This window comes from Schistocerca serialis, chromosome 9 (assembly GCF_023864345.2).
Source record: "Schistocerca serialis cubense isolate TAMUIC-IGC-003099 chromosome 9, iqSchSeri2.2, whole genome shotgun sequence".
In the NCBI taxonomy this organism is placed as follows: domain Eukaryota; kingdom Metazoa; phylum Arthropoda; class Insecta; order Orthoptera; family Acrididae; genus Schistocerca; species Schistocerca serialis.
Window position 1 is genome coordinate 212,778,631 of NC_064646.1, and position 13,212 is coordinate 212,791,842.

Genomic DNA, 13,212 nt, shown 5'->3' on the forward strand with positions numbered 1-13,212 from the left:
AATCTGGGTCTGGTAACTGGTAATACAAAGTTATTTAAGTGCTGGGGATTACATTTTTGCAATTTAGCCACTGGCTGCATGGCTCCCCCTGAGGCGATAATTACACATGAGTGCCCACTGATCAAATAAGACGGACGGTGGACGGAGCAACTACTCCAGAAACGAATACAAGACCCGACAAATAGAGGAAACGCTACAACTTTGAAAGTTTTGGCCCCAGAATGAATCCCTGTGGCCCCCCCGGAGTGACTGGTGTGGCTGTCTGGCCGCGGTGGTTGGCTAGACTGGCGCCCCGCCGTATTGACGGAGGCGCCGACCCCCCACCAGCGGCTGCGCGCGCGCGCACTCCCGAACACACAGACACACACAGAGCGAGGCAGCAGCTAGCGCCGCACGCGCCGCCTCACGCATACGGCGTACACACGGCACGGCCAGGCCTCAGACAGCAGGGCGGCGCGGCAGTGGCGGCTGCAGTTCGCGGAGGGCTCCACAGCGCACTCGCGTCCAGTCACGGGCCCCAGCCTGCACTCCAGACGCCTGCCGGCAGCTCACTCCTCTGCCAGCAGCCACGCAGACTCGGCCGCGCCGCGCTCTAGGACGATAAGCCGCCACCGCCGCCCCCGTATCCGTTTCCAGCGCCTGCTCTTGGTCGTCTTACAGGTAAGAGCGGCGACTTTCCGTCGCTTTTGGCGAATTTAGGCCCCGCGCGCGGCCGCCAGCATTGCTCGGGCCCGCCAGCTTGCGTATTGATTCTCTCCCGTCAGCCTTCCCCCCACCTGCGCGAATTCACCCACACTCGGGCTCACACACACGCGCACACAGCAAGACACGGACACGTATACTGCGGACTCCGCCATTGAACTTTTGCCAGCCATTGTAACACGGCACAGCACGCACGAACCTCTATCGCGATTGAATACTGGAATTGTTGCAGACACCTGCCTGACGCTTCTTCTCAGCACACCTCTCTCTTTGCTGTCCTTTGGAGGGTCACTCGTGCCATACTGCTGAACCTGACACAGAAATTCGACACTGTGAAGACGCACGTGCTCACCTATCTTATTGTGAGTAAAGTGTCCTTCTCCCTGTTTTCCTCTTCGCGTTGTTTGCAGTACTACTGATTTCGGCGTATGAATCTCTGAACAAATCCCTATTTGGAAATCATCTCACTGTAACACCGAAAGATCAGTTCATTAATATCGTCTTCAGAGTGGAATAGTGTCACTGCCACAATATGCACTTGCTTACTATGTTGTCCAACATGCTCCTCATCTTGGACACAGGGCATCCGCGACTCTTGTTATCAGTTTCATTAAACTGCATATCCAATTTCATAAAAAAAGTATTTTATTTAGCCACAAAAGGCGGTCTTGTAGCTATTTTTTAATCAAATAACCACTTTCCTTCCCTGGCAAAGTTAACTGTCCGTCATGGCTGTCATTTCAACGTATTAAAGAAATTCGGCAACTTTTGCCAATTTACAACTGTAATACCACACTTACGTATTTGTCACCGTTTTGAAACATGAATTATGGATTTAGCAGCTCCTTTCTGCGACGTTGTGTACACGTTACATTCAAATGGTGCTACCGTGCTGTTAGTACTGTATGCAGTGGCAACGCGTCACCGACGTTTAACATTCATTTGAGTAAGAAACTACACCTACTGTCACTCTACAGTTCATGTATAGGATGTCTGGAAAATATCTCCAGCATTAATTGCAATTTAAGCTTTTCCTTTCGCACATCTGCAGCATTCAAAATGAAATCGACAACACGACTAAAAATATTTCACTCTATTAAGCCAGCTGAAGATGGGCGAAAGCATATACAAAGCCAAGAAAATTAGTTGTTTGCTGAATGTCTTCAAATGATATACTAGCCTACGACATTCCAACCCAAAATTCTACGCAACACAAGTGCTCGACAAATTCGAAAACCATGCATGCCTCAACATTGTATTTAAAATTACGATAACCTTTTTGACATAACAAAGACAATTTACAATTTGGCGCACTTTCATTCTTTCTGCATCAGAATATTACGAAGTATCATTTTACGTAATTTCCAGGGGAAAATAGGCTTCGTAAGTGCATTTCTACAGAACTATAATGAAATTCGTATTATTTCTTGTAATCATAAAGTAATAAAATTCTTTACTTAATATTCAACTGTTAAACTCATTACGGCTTTTAGACTGTTCGGTCGTACCAAATAACGTATCTCTCTGTACAGTTTGCCCTGCAAAGCTTAGTTATTACATTAAATGTTGAATACATGGTAAAGTACATCAAGAAAAAGTACATCAACACATGTCGGAAATTTGGTTCACTTAACTGTCACATAAATTAATAGTATCCTTTCAATAGTTGAACAGTCGAAATAGTAGAGGATTCTGTGGGAGCACGACAGTCGCTGTTAAGTGTAGGGAACGCTCCCGTGACCTACTCGCAGTTTCACGCGGCGCCCACCAGAGGATGCGTGCCGTCGCACATCAGCCGCTATTGAATTCGGCTGTAGAGGTCAGCGCCCCCCAAGTAACCTGAAAACGCCTCGATTCATAAATTCTCCCCGCGCTTCTGTACGCAGAAAGTAAAAGCAACGAGAATATTCCACGGCCTTGCAGTGTAAATTTGGAGAAATTTCAAAAAATTAATTAAAGTTTAGGGAGAACAAATAAAAACCTCAGAGTTTTCACGTGGTATTGTAATTCTACCACAGACGGCAAACGACTTGGAAAACCAGTTAAACTGGATGGCCAGTGTCTTAAAAATTGATTACAAGACGTGAAACGAGGGTAATGGAGTGTAGTCATACTAAATCAAGAGATGGGGTGGGAAATACATTAGGAAATGATACACTAAAAGTAGCTGAGTCTTGTTCTTTAGGTATCGAAATAGCTGACGATGGTAGGAATAAAAATAATACAAAATGCAGATAAGCATTTGAGAGAAAAGCTTATCTGAAAAAAGAAGGATATTAACAACTTGTATGAATTTAATTCTTAGGAAATCTTTTCTGAAAGTACACTCATGTTCAGAAAGAAACAGAACACCGTGAACGACTAGAGATGTTCATATTCACAGGGCATGAACATTAGCATTTTCTGCAGAATTGATAAGCATTTGAATAATGTCGGCCCTCGTGTCCAAGGTCAACGTCGATATCGCGGCGCAAACCCCCTTCCGCTAAAATGTCGTTGTCGCTATGAACCGAAGGTAATGGAGCAGTGTGACTTGAGCAGACGCGCAGAATGCCTCGCAGACATTTGCGCGAACCGTACTATAAAATCAGTACGTTTGGTAGAGGGTGCACTATTAGCATGAGAGGATGTGATGCATCCATCCGGGAGATTGCTGCTAGTGTGGGACGAAGTGTTTCGGCAGTGCAATGGGTGTGTTGAGAATGGTTCAAGGGAGGCCGTAGAAGTCGAGAAGATGGGTCAGGTTGCACCACCTAGACCACTCCCTGAGGAGACTGACACCTCATCCGAATGGCATTGCAGGACAGATACGAGTCCTCTTCGTCTCTGGCGCAACAGTGGAGCAGTGAAACACATCGTACACTATCATGGGTAGCAGTCGGGCGCCGTTTATTAAGGCTTAGGTTACGTGCGCGTCGTACACTTCTCCGCCCACCTTTGCCGAATGTGCAGAAACATGCTAGACAGCAGCGGTGTATGGAACGACGTCACTGAGGACAGTAATGGCATCAGACAGCGTTTTCGGACAAATTCAGGTTCTCTTTGTTTGAAAATGATGGCCGCATTTTTGTTCGCCGCAGACAGAGCGAGCGACATCACAGTGACTGCATTCGCAGAAGACATACAGCTCCATCTGAAGGCCATGTAGTGTGGGGTGCTATTGGGTACAACCACAAATCAGAGTTGGTGCCCAGTGTGTCCTAAGTGAATGACATCCTGGGACCCGAAACCATACACTTTCTGCACAACAGCGCAGCCGCCATTTTTCAGCAAGTAAGTTCACGACCACATGCTGCTGCACGAATACTTGCCTTCTTGGTGTCACAAGATGTCAGCCTTTTGCCCTGGCCCGCCACATAACCAGACTTGTTACCAACGTAAAATGTGTGGGATATTGTGAAAGGTTTGGTGCAGTGCTGTAACCCAATGCCAAACACCATAGACGAACTTCGCAACCATGTGAATGCAGCACGGATAGCTATACCACAGGACGCCATTCGCACCTTATACGCTTCGATGCCATCACTTGGCGGACCCTGTGCCTACTATGCAACAGGACACGTGCTGAACCTAGGTGACCGACTCAGTAATCATTTCTGCATAACATCCTAATGTATATGTCCTGTGAATATGAACGTCCTATCTCTAGTCGTTCAAGGTGTTCTGTTTCTTTTCTGCATATGAGTGTATTTGCATGCAGTGCAGACTCATACTGAAGGACGAGACAGGGAAAGAAAAGAAGATGCAAGGATTCAGAAGCACGTTGAAGATTAGGTGAATAGTACCGGTAATTACTGAGGAGTGTACTGAAATCCGTAGGAGAGACTAGAAAATTACCAAACAAGTTGACTGAAAGAAGGGATAGATAGGGTAGACATATCTTGATGTATCAAGAAGTAGTTAATTTGGTAATGGTGGGGACTGTGTGTCTGCGTGAGGGTGTGGAGCTTGGCGGCGGGAGATAAAAATTGTAGGAGGAGTCATGAGTTAAGACGGGTGTGCTACAGTAGTTACGTAGACATGAGGAAACTTCCACAGAACGGACTGGCGTGGGGAGCTTCCACAAACAGTCTTTAGACTGAAGGCGTCAACAACAACGTCAGTGTCTCAGACTGGTCAAAGGCACTTGTCTGTCAATGTAGCCTCTCTTCACAGCAATGCACCTGTTACACGATTTTTCCAGTGGGTAGATTCATACTCTGAAGACACCTACGAAATAGCCATCTATGGCAGCCAGTAGTTCCTCACCGGGCTCAGACCCTTTACCAGCCACAATTTTCTTGCAAGTTTTGAGTACTTGAAGAGCAGAGGCTGCTAAATCTGGTGAACAAAGTAATTATTCGAACATCTCGTACTTCAAATCTTGCAGATTTCCCTCCGTCAAAGCATTTTCTGCATTGTCCTGAAGAAAGATGTTTTTTTCTGTCCAATCTGGGCTAGTTCTCACGCATTTTTTATCCAGTTGCTTAATATTCACAAGCAACTGTACAACCCTTTGCAAGGTAATCGGCAAGAAGGAAGCACAACCATCCCAGTAGATGAAATCGATTCGTGTTTTTGCCTCAGGTCTATCGACTTTCACCGAGTGATTGCAGTTTCATTTCCACTGTGATGCAGTGGACCCAAGTCTCAGATATAACAACAGATCGTCGTACAAAGCTGTTGAATTTGTTTCAGGTGGTCCAAACACAGCCCAGATATTGGTTCTTCGAAAATGTATCAGTGCAGTATTCTACAAATGCAGCACAGAGCGATCTCGTAGTAAATTGTTCAACCAGAATACGCAGTCTTCTGTCCAATGATGTATCTATGGCGTCAGCGGTCTCAGTCGCAGATCCCCCACTACCATCCATCAACATTATTGTGCCTCTGTGCTTCCATTGTGGGAGACTTATTCAGGCGCCCGTTTCGTAAGTCTTGAATATGAAGGAGCAGACAAAACTCCAGCTACAAAGGACGAATGTCTGTTGGACGTATTCCATCCAAAGTTAAGAGTTTTATTACATTACAGCATAATATTTGTATTGTTGGTGATATTGAGGGATGGGAAGAAATACCCTCGTGCCGCCCCGTCCCCTCCCCCATTGAAATAAATTCGAATCCTTGCTGAGGAACAAAAATTGAATTTAGTGCAAATAAGCCAATGCAACAAAGTCGTACCGTTGATCAGGATGGCATTGAAACGGAAGATGATAAAATGAAGAATGAATATTAGACTGTTTCGCTGAAGATCACAACGCATATCTCATTTTCGATCACCGCAAGATGCTAAAATGACAGAGGACCTGGAAGTCAGCTGAGGTTGGGCGAGAGAAAAGAATCTCCTGTATCTGATGAGATGCCTGATTCTACAGTGCTGCCCATTGGAACAGCAGCACCATGAAGGTAACATGCGATGAACGCAAATAATATTCTTTGCCGTAGCTTCGCAAGGAATATTAAATTCGTGCAACAAAAAGCACGAGATACAACATTTGGGAAGATATTGAAGAATAATATGATCAAAGACCATGAACCAAAAACATTATTTAAGTAACCAGACCATAAAAAAATAAACCTGTCCCATGCTACCCCGTATAATGGGGTAATTTCGGACAATCATTGAATTTCGAACCGAAGTTCCATATTTCCCTCTATTGGGGTAATTTCGTACGCGAACTATCTTCCTAAAAAACACTCTTGCTCAGAAATTCTTCTTGCATGTTTAGGTAATATTTTACACATGGCTACAAAATAATTTACACATGTTCAGAAAACATTTGAGAGATGTTTATAAGTACTTTGACACACATATTTAGAAAGTATTTTATGAACAATGGCAACCTACTCATAGCATAAATTATAAATCTGCAATATGTTCTCGGTGAATAAAAACTTCCCCGTTTCTTCTCTAGGAATCTCCAACACTATGACAATTTGGTGTCCATAGTATCATCATCTGGAATCACAGGAAAAATAAACAAAGATTTGTGCACTTAATATGGGCACAGAAATCTGAATTTCACTTCTTTTGCAACCACCTCTTTTACGCATACGACAAACTGTTTGTTTAACTGTTTCCTCCCAATCATGTGTTTATTCTCCAATGTTCAACATGGTATGTTAAATTTGCTTCATGCCTTTCTGTATGACAGTTTTCCTGATCTTATACCAGCAACCGCCTTTTCCAGATTTTGAGGGTCGTAATTGTACCTCGTATGAGCACCAAGCCTCCTATCATATGTCCGCGGAAATGTCCGACATTTCTCCAACGTATGAAGATATCCGTGATTAGTTTAGTAGAAATTAGTGCAAGCGAGGTATGCGTACAAGCTACATTCACATTTCCTTCTTCACATTTAAGTAAGTAAATTTCTTCTCTTCTCTTCCTCTTCTCTTCTCTTCTCTTCTCTTCTCTTCTCTTCTCTTCTCTTCTCTTCTCTTCTCTTCTCTTCTCTTCTCTTCCTCTTCCTCTTCCTCTTCTGCTCTAGTACATTGGTGTAATTATTCGCATGAAGATAACTAGCAATAATTTTATACAGCACTGAAGACTGCTACACACCACAGTCGCAACTTCGAAGCGCAACAACGTACGATCGAATCCGTTAAACAACACCTAAGGTGTAAACAGCAAAACGCACGCGCGAAATAAAAGCTTACATTCAGTGATGCCAATGTAAGAGAAGAAATATGCTGCTCCCCTCCTAATTTCCCCGTCTTAGTTCATGTGGTTGGACATCCACTTGATAACTTTTTAGCACAACGACACAATCTAGATAGGAGTAACGTCATCAATAATCTACAAACAAATAAATTTTGCATAGTAAATTTCCCGTTCATAAAGCGCATATGCTCGTTGACAAGACTGTGTCCTGCATCGTATAAGAAGCAGAAATAACTAGCAGCACTCATCGTCATTCGACTCTGGCAGGATGTTGGCCTATCGAGACTGTGGTTTAACGTTCCGTGGTATTACTCCTCGGTCCTTGGTCGAGTTCCATCCGAGAGAGCAGAAGTGTTGTCGCTCGGCTGTGTAGGATTTTCAGTAACGTCACGTACGTTCAGTCATCAAATGGGCAGGTTTACAGCAAGACAAGTATCCACATGGGCAGTGCGAGGACGTTAGGAGCACAACACACTGTCAGGATGGCGACAACTGTTGCGTTTTCCCCTTGCGCGGAAAACGAAGTCATTAGAGAGGGAGCGCAAGCTCGGATTAGGGAAAGATGGGGAAGGAAATCGACCGTGCCCTTTCAAAGGAACCATCCGGGCCTTTGCCTAAAGCGATTTAGGGAAATCACGGAAAACCTAAACCTGGACGGGCGGAAGGGGTTTGAACAGTCGTCCTCCCGAATGTGAGTCCAGTGTGCTAACCACTGCGCCGCCTCGCCCTGTAGAAAAGCGCCAACGTTGGTGGCGCCCATCGACAACAGTGGACTCAGGAAAACCACCAGTCGTCTTTTCAGAAATGTCCCGGTTCTGCATACATTATCGCGAAAGACATATCCGACTCCATCACATGGCGCAATAGTATGGTTGTGCCACTATGTAAACCATGCAATCACCTCTGGTCTGCGTAGGCGTTAATTTGGCTAGCCGATATTACATTTCTCACGTGTTAAGGCTGGTGGCTGTCCCCCTATCTGCGAGATGTCCGTAACATTATCTTTCAACAAGATAACGCAATACCGTATGTTTCCTGGGCTGTCCTGACCAATCAACGACAATATCCGACAGTTGCCTGGCCAAGACGTTCAGCAGCTCTCTCTCGACTATTGAAAACATCTGATCATCGGTTCAAAAAATGGCTCTGAGCACTATGGGACTTAACTTCTCAGGTCAACAGTCCCCTTAGAATTACTTAAACCTAACTAACATAAGGACATCACACACATCCATGCCCGAGGCAGGATTCGAACCTGCGATCGTAGAGGTCGCGCGGTTCCAGACTGTAGTGCCTAGAACCGCTCTGCCACTCCGGCCTGACCATCGGTTGCCGAGAGACTAGCGTGCCATCAGTCGCCAACCTGTACGGTTGATGAATTCTAGCACAGAGTTGCAGCAACAGGAAATTTCGTCCAAACTCAGTGCGTGGCGATGCTGGACCAGGTTAATGCTGTTGCTGTGAGAAGTGTCAACTCTGTGTGCCAATTTGTATCCTCATATCACCTCCAAGTTCAATCGTACACTATAAGACTAAAAAACGAAGAACCAAGAAGGAATTATTGGAATAGGACGGAAATCGGCAGTTGCGATGCACGTGCACAGACAAACAAATGATTACAATTTCAGAAAAACAGTATGATCTATTCAAGAGACAGACCTCCACAATTGAGCAGATCAATAACGTGTTGGTCCACATGCAAGCAGTTATTCGGCTTTTTATTGACTGATAAATTGTTCCATGTCCTTCTGAGGGATATCGTGCCATAGCCCCCAACTGGCTGGTTTGAGGGCCTTTCCAAACTTTCTAAATTGGGGAGACATCCAGCGACCTTGCTGCCCAAGATAGGGTTTGGGAAGCACGAAGACTAGCAGTAAAATCTTTCGCCGTGTGCTGGCGGGGATTGTCATGCTGAAATGTAAACACAGGATAGCTCGCCATGAAGGACAACAAAATGGGGCGTAGAAAATCGTCGCTGTGCTGTAAGGGTGGCGCGGTTAACGACCAAACGGCTCCTGCTAAGAAAAGAAATGGCACGGCAGACGATCATTACTTGTCGTCGGGCTGTGTGGCGGGCGGCAATCAGGTTGGTATTCCACCGATACCCGGGGCGTCTCCTGATACATCTTCGCAGCTCATCGAGTCGCATCACTAAAGACGGTTCTACTCATTCTACGGCAGCCAACGAGACTCTATCCCGAAGATCCTCTTGAATAAATCATCCAACTTTTCTGAGATTCTAATTGTTTGTTTGTCTGTCCAAAAACATCATATCTACCGATTTTCGTCGCATTCGGATAATTCCTTCGTGGTGCGTCGTTTTTTCTCCGTCCCCTTATAGAGTATAAGCAGGTCGACGTTTAATCACGTACCAAGATGCTGAATTTATTCTATTCCCTAATATTAATGTAATTTTTATGGTTCCCTTATGTTCCGAAAGTGTATTGAGTGCTGTATATGAATACAACTGTTAATTTTGTGTTATTCGGAATTAAAAAAGTTTTGAAAGAAACTGTGCCTGTTGAAATCTGTGTGCTTGTTCATGTTTCCAGACAAATGTTCCTTACGTGACGTCTACGTTTTACGACTTACATGATTCATATTTTTAAAAAACCAACGGACGACTGGTATTTAATGCCCCGATGATAACGACGTCATTACGCACGAAGCATATGCACAGTTTGCGGAAGGAAATCGGCTGTGTCCTGTTGAAAGCAATGCTTCCAGTATTTAAGAGATACAGGGAAACCACGGAAAATCTAATCTGGGTGACCAAGTGGGATGTGAAATGGCGTCCTCTCGAATGTAAGCCCATTGACTTCCCACTGCCCCTGTATAAATGTTTATTTATTCTCACAATTATTTCATCATCCAACAAAATTTGTTCGAGGTCTATTCGCAAAGTAAAGTCTGATCGGTTGTGAAATGGAAGGCAGACTGAAAATCAAAAATGTTTTATTTGCAAGAGTGTGGTACACCTTCGACCTATTTCTCTACATAGTCGCCGCACGGACTTATACAGTTGTAACGTTGCACTAACTTTGCAGTGCCCTCGTCATAGAAGGCAGCCGCCTGTACTTTCCGCCATTTCCCTGCTCTGGTCTGCAGTTTTGTCTGTGCAAAAACGTTATCTTCGTAGCCAGCGGTTCATCTGAGCAGAGATGAATGTCAGAGGGAGCCAAGTCTGGTTTGTATGGCGGATGATCAAACACGCCGCAGGGGCCTTTTCAGTGCCCCTGCAAGGTGCGGCCGAGAGTTTTCATGAAGAAGAAAATGTTCGACAGGTACGTAATGTGGTGTTTCACGAACTCAGGCGGAACCACACAGTCGGCACTCATACACTACCGTTCTAGGCATATTTGCGAGCTCACTATGTCCTCAGAATTCAAAAAACCGACGTGACGCAATCCATAGGCACACTGGAGACACTGCCCTACACAACTGTACAAAGCTTCGTCAGTTTGACTGTCGTTTCCATTTCGCGACCTGTCGGACTTTACAGACCGAATAGCCCTCGTACAAGTAAAAAATGCTGTTAAGCTCGTTAATTTGGCTTCAGGAGTTGAAATGCATAGCCTTCAGAAAATATCGTTTTCGTGAAACACTATTGGCTCTTTTACCTACGAAGTAGTAAGTGAAATCGTCAGGGGGATCCCAAGTTACTTCCACATTTCTAGATTTCCAGAAGGCTTCTGACAGCGTTCCTCACAAGCGACGTATAATCAAATTGCGTGCGTGTGGAGTATTGACTCAGCTGCGCGACTGAATTCGCGATTTCCTGTCAGAAAGGTGACAGTTCGTAGTAACTGATGAGAAGTGACCGACTGAAGTGGAAGTGATTTCTAGTTTTCCCCAAGGACGTGGTGTAGGGTTATTCTACACTCCTGGAAATTGAAATAAGAACACCGTGAATACATTGTCCCAGGAAGGGGAAACTTTATTGACACATTCCTGGGGTCAGATACATCACATGATCACACTGACAGAACCACAGGCACATAGACACAGGCAACAGAGCATGCACGATGTCGGCACTAGTACAGTGTATATCCACCTTTCGCAGCAATGCAGGCTGCTATTCTCCCATGGAGACGATCGTAGAGATGCTGGATGTAGTCCTGTGGAACGGCTTGCCATGCCATTTCCACCTGGCGCCTCAGCTGGACCAGCGTTCGTGCTGGACGTGCAGACCGCGTGAGACGACGCTTCATCCAGTCCCAAACATGCTCAATGGGGGACAGATCCGGAGATCTTGCTGGCCAGGGTAGTTGACTTACACCTTCTAGAGCACGTTGGGTGGCACGGGATACATGCGGACGTGCATTGTCCTGTTGGAACAGCAAGTTCCCTTGCCGGTCTAGGAATGGTAGAACGATGGGTTCGATGACGGTTTGGATGTACCGTGCACTATTCAGTGTCCCCTCGACGATCACCAGTGGTGTACGGCCAGTGTAGGAGATCGCTCCCCACACCATGATGCCGGGTGTTGGCCCTGTGTGCCTCGGTCGTATGCAGTCCTGATTGTGGCGCTCACCTGCATGGCGCCAAACACGTATACGACCATCATTGGCACCAAGGCAGAAGCGACTCTCATCGCTGAAGACGACACGTCTCCATTCGTCCCTCCATTCACGCCTGTCGCGACACCACTGGAGGCGGGCTGCACGATGTTGGGGCGTGAGCGGAAGACGGCCTAACGGTGTGCGGGACCGTAGCCCAGCTTCATGGAGACGGTTGCGAATGGTCCTCGCCGATACCCCAGGAGCAACAGTGTCCCTAATTTGCTGGGAAGTGGCGGTGCGGTCCCCTACGGCACTGCGTAGGATCCTACGGTCTTGGCGTGCGTCCGTGCGTCGCTGCGGTCCGGTCCCAGGTCGACGGGCACGTGCACCTTCCGCCGACCACTGGCGACAACATCGATGTACTGTGGAGACCTCACGCCCCACGTGTTGAGCAATTCGGCGGTACGTCCACCCGGCCTCCCGCATGCCCACTATACGCCCTCGCTCAAAGTCCGTCAACTGCACATACGGTTCACGTCCACGCTGTCGCGGCATGCTACCAGTGTTAAAGACTGCGATGGAGCTCCGTATGCCACGGCAAACTGGCTGACACTGACGGCGGCGGTGCACAAATGCTGCGCAGCTAGCGCCATTCGACGGCCAACACTGCGGTTCATGGTGTGTCCGCTGTGCCGTGCGTGTGATCATTGCTTGTACAGCCCTCTCGCAGTGTCCGGAGCAAGTATGGTGGGTCTGACACACAGGTGTCAATGTGTTCTTTTTTCCATTTCCAGGAGTGTATATAAACGATGTACGAGACACTTTAAGCAAATTTTAGCAGGTGATGCTGTCGTTTACCGTCTCGTATATTCATCAGAGCATCAAAACCCGTCGCAAAATGATTTAGGCAAGGTATCTGTATGGTGCGAAAAGAGGAAACTGACCTTAAGGAACAAAAAAATTTGAGGTTCTCCACATGCGCAGTAAAACAAATCCGTTAAATTTCGGTTACACGAAAAATCACAGAAATTTAATAGCTGTCTGATCAATTAAATACGTTACTTACTTAAATATTGATCAGAGACCTTGCAAATCACCCACCGACATGACAAACTGCTTCCAGTTGTTCTTGCTCCGTGCAGCTTACACCCAGTTGGCTGTGAATCCTCGGCATCTCGTTCTTGATCGTCCCTGGTGCCACCTTCCTTCTGACCTTCTTACCAACACTGCTTCTGGAATAGCATCAACTGTCTAAATACCTAGGGAATGCAAGTACGAACAACTTAAATTGGAACTGTCATAAAGAAAATATTGTGAGGAGTTCCAACCAAAGACTGCTTTAAATCAGCAGAAAGCGCAGAAGAT

The 13,212-nt window shown here is 46.0% G+C and overlaps 1 protein-coding gene across 1 annotated transcript in view; it reads left to right on the forward strand.

Moving 5' to 3' along the window:
• Nucleotides 1–559: 559 nt before the first annotated feature.
• The window catches only part of LOC126419598 (peripheral-type benzodiazepine receptor-associated protein 1-like), an 843,217-nt gene continuing 830,564 nt past the window's right edge, over nt 560–13,212 (forward strand). Inside the window, exon 1 of the mRNA XM_050086786.1 lies at nt 560–660. The gene's annotated coding sequence lies outside the window, so the exon portion shown is untranslated. The remainder of the gene's footprint in view (nt 661–13,212) is intronic.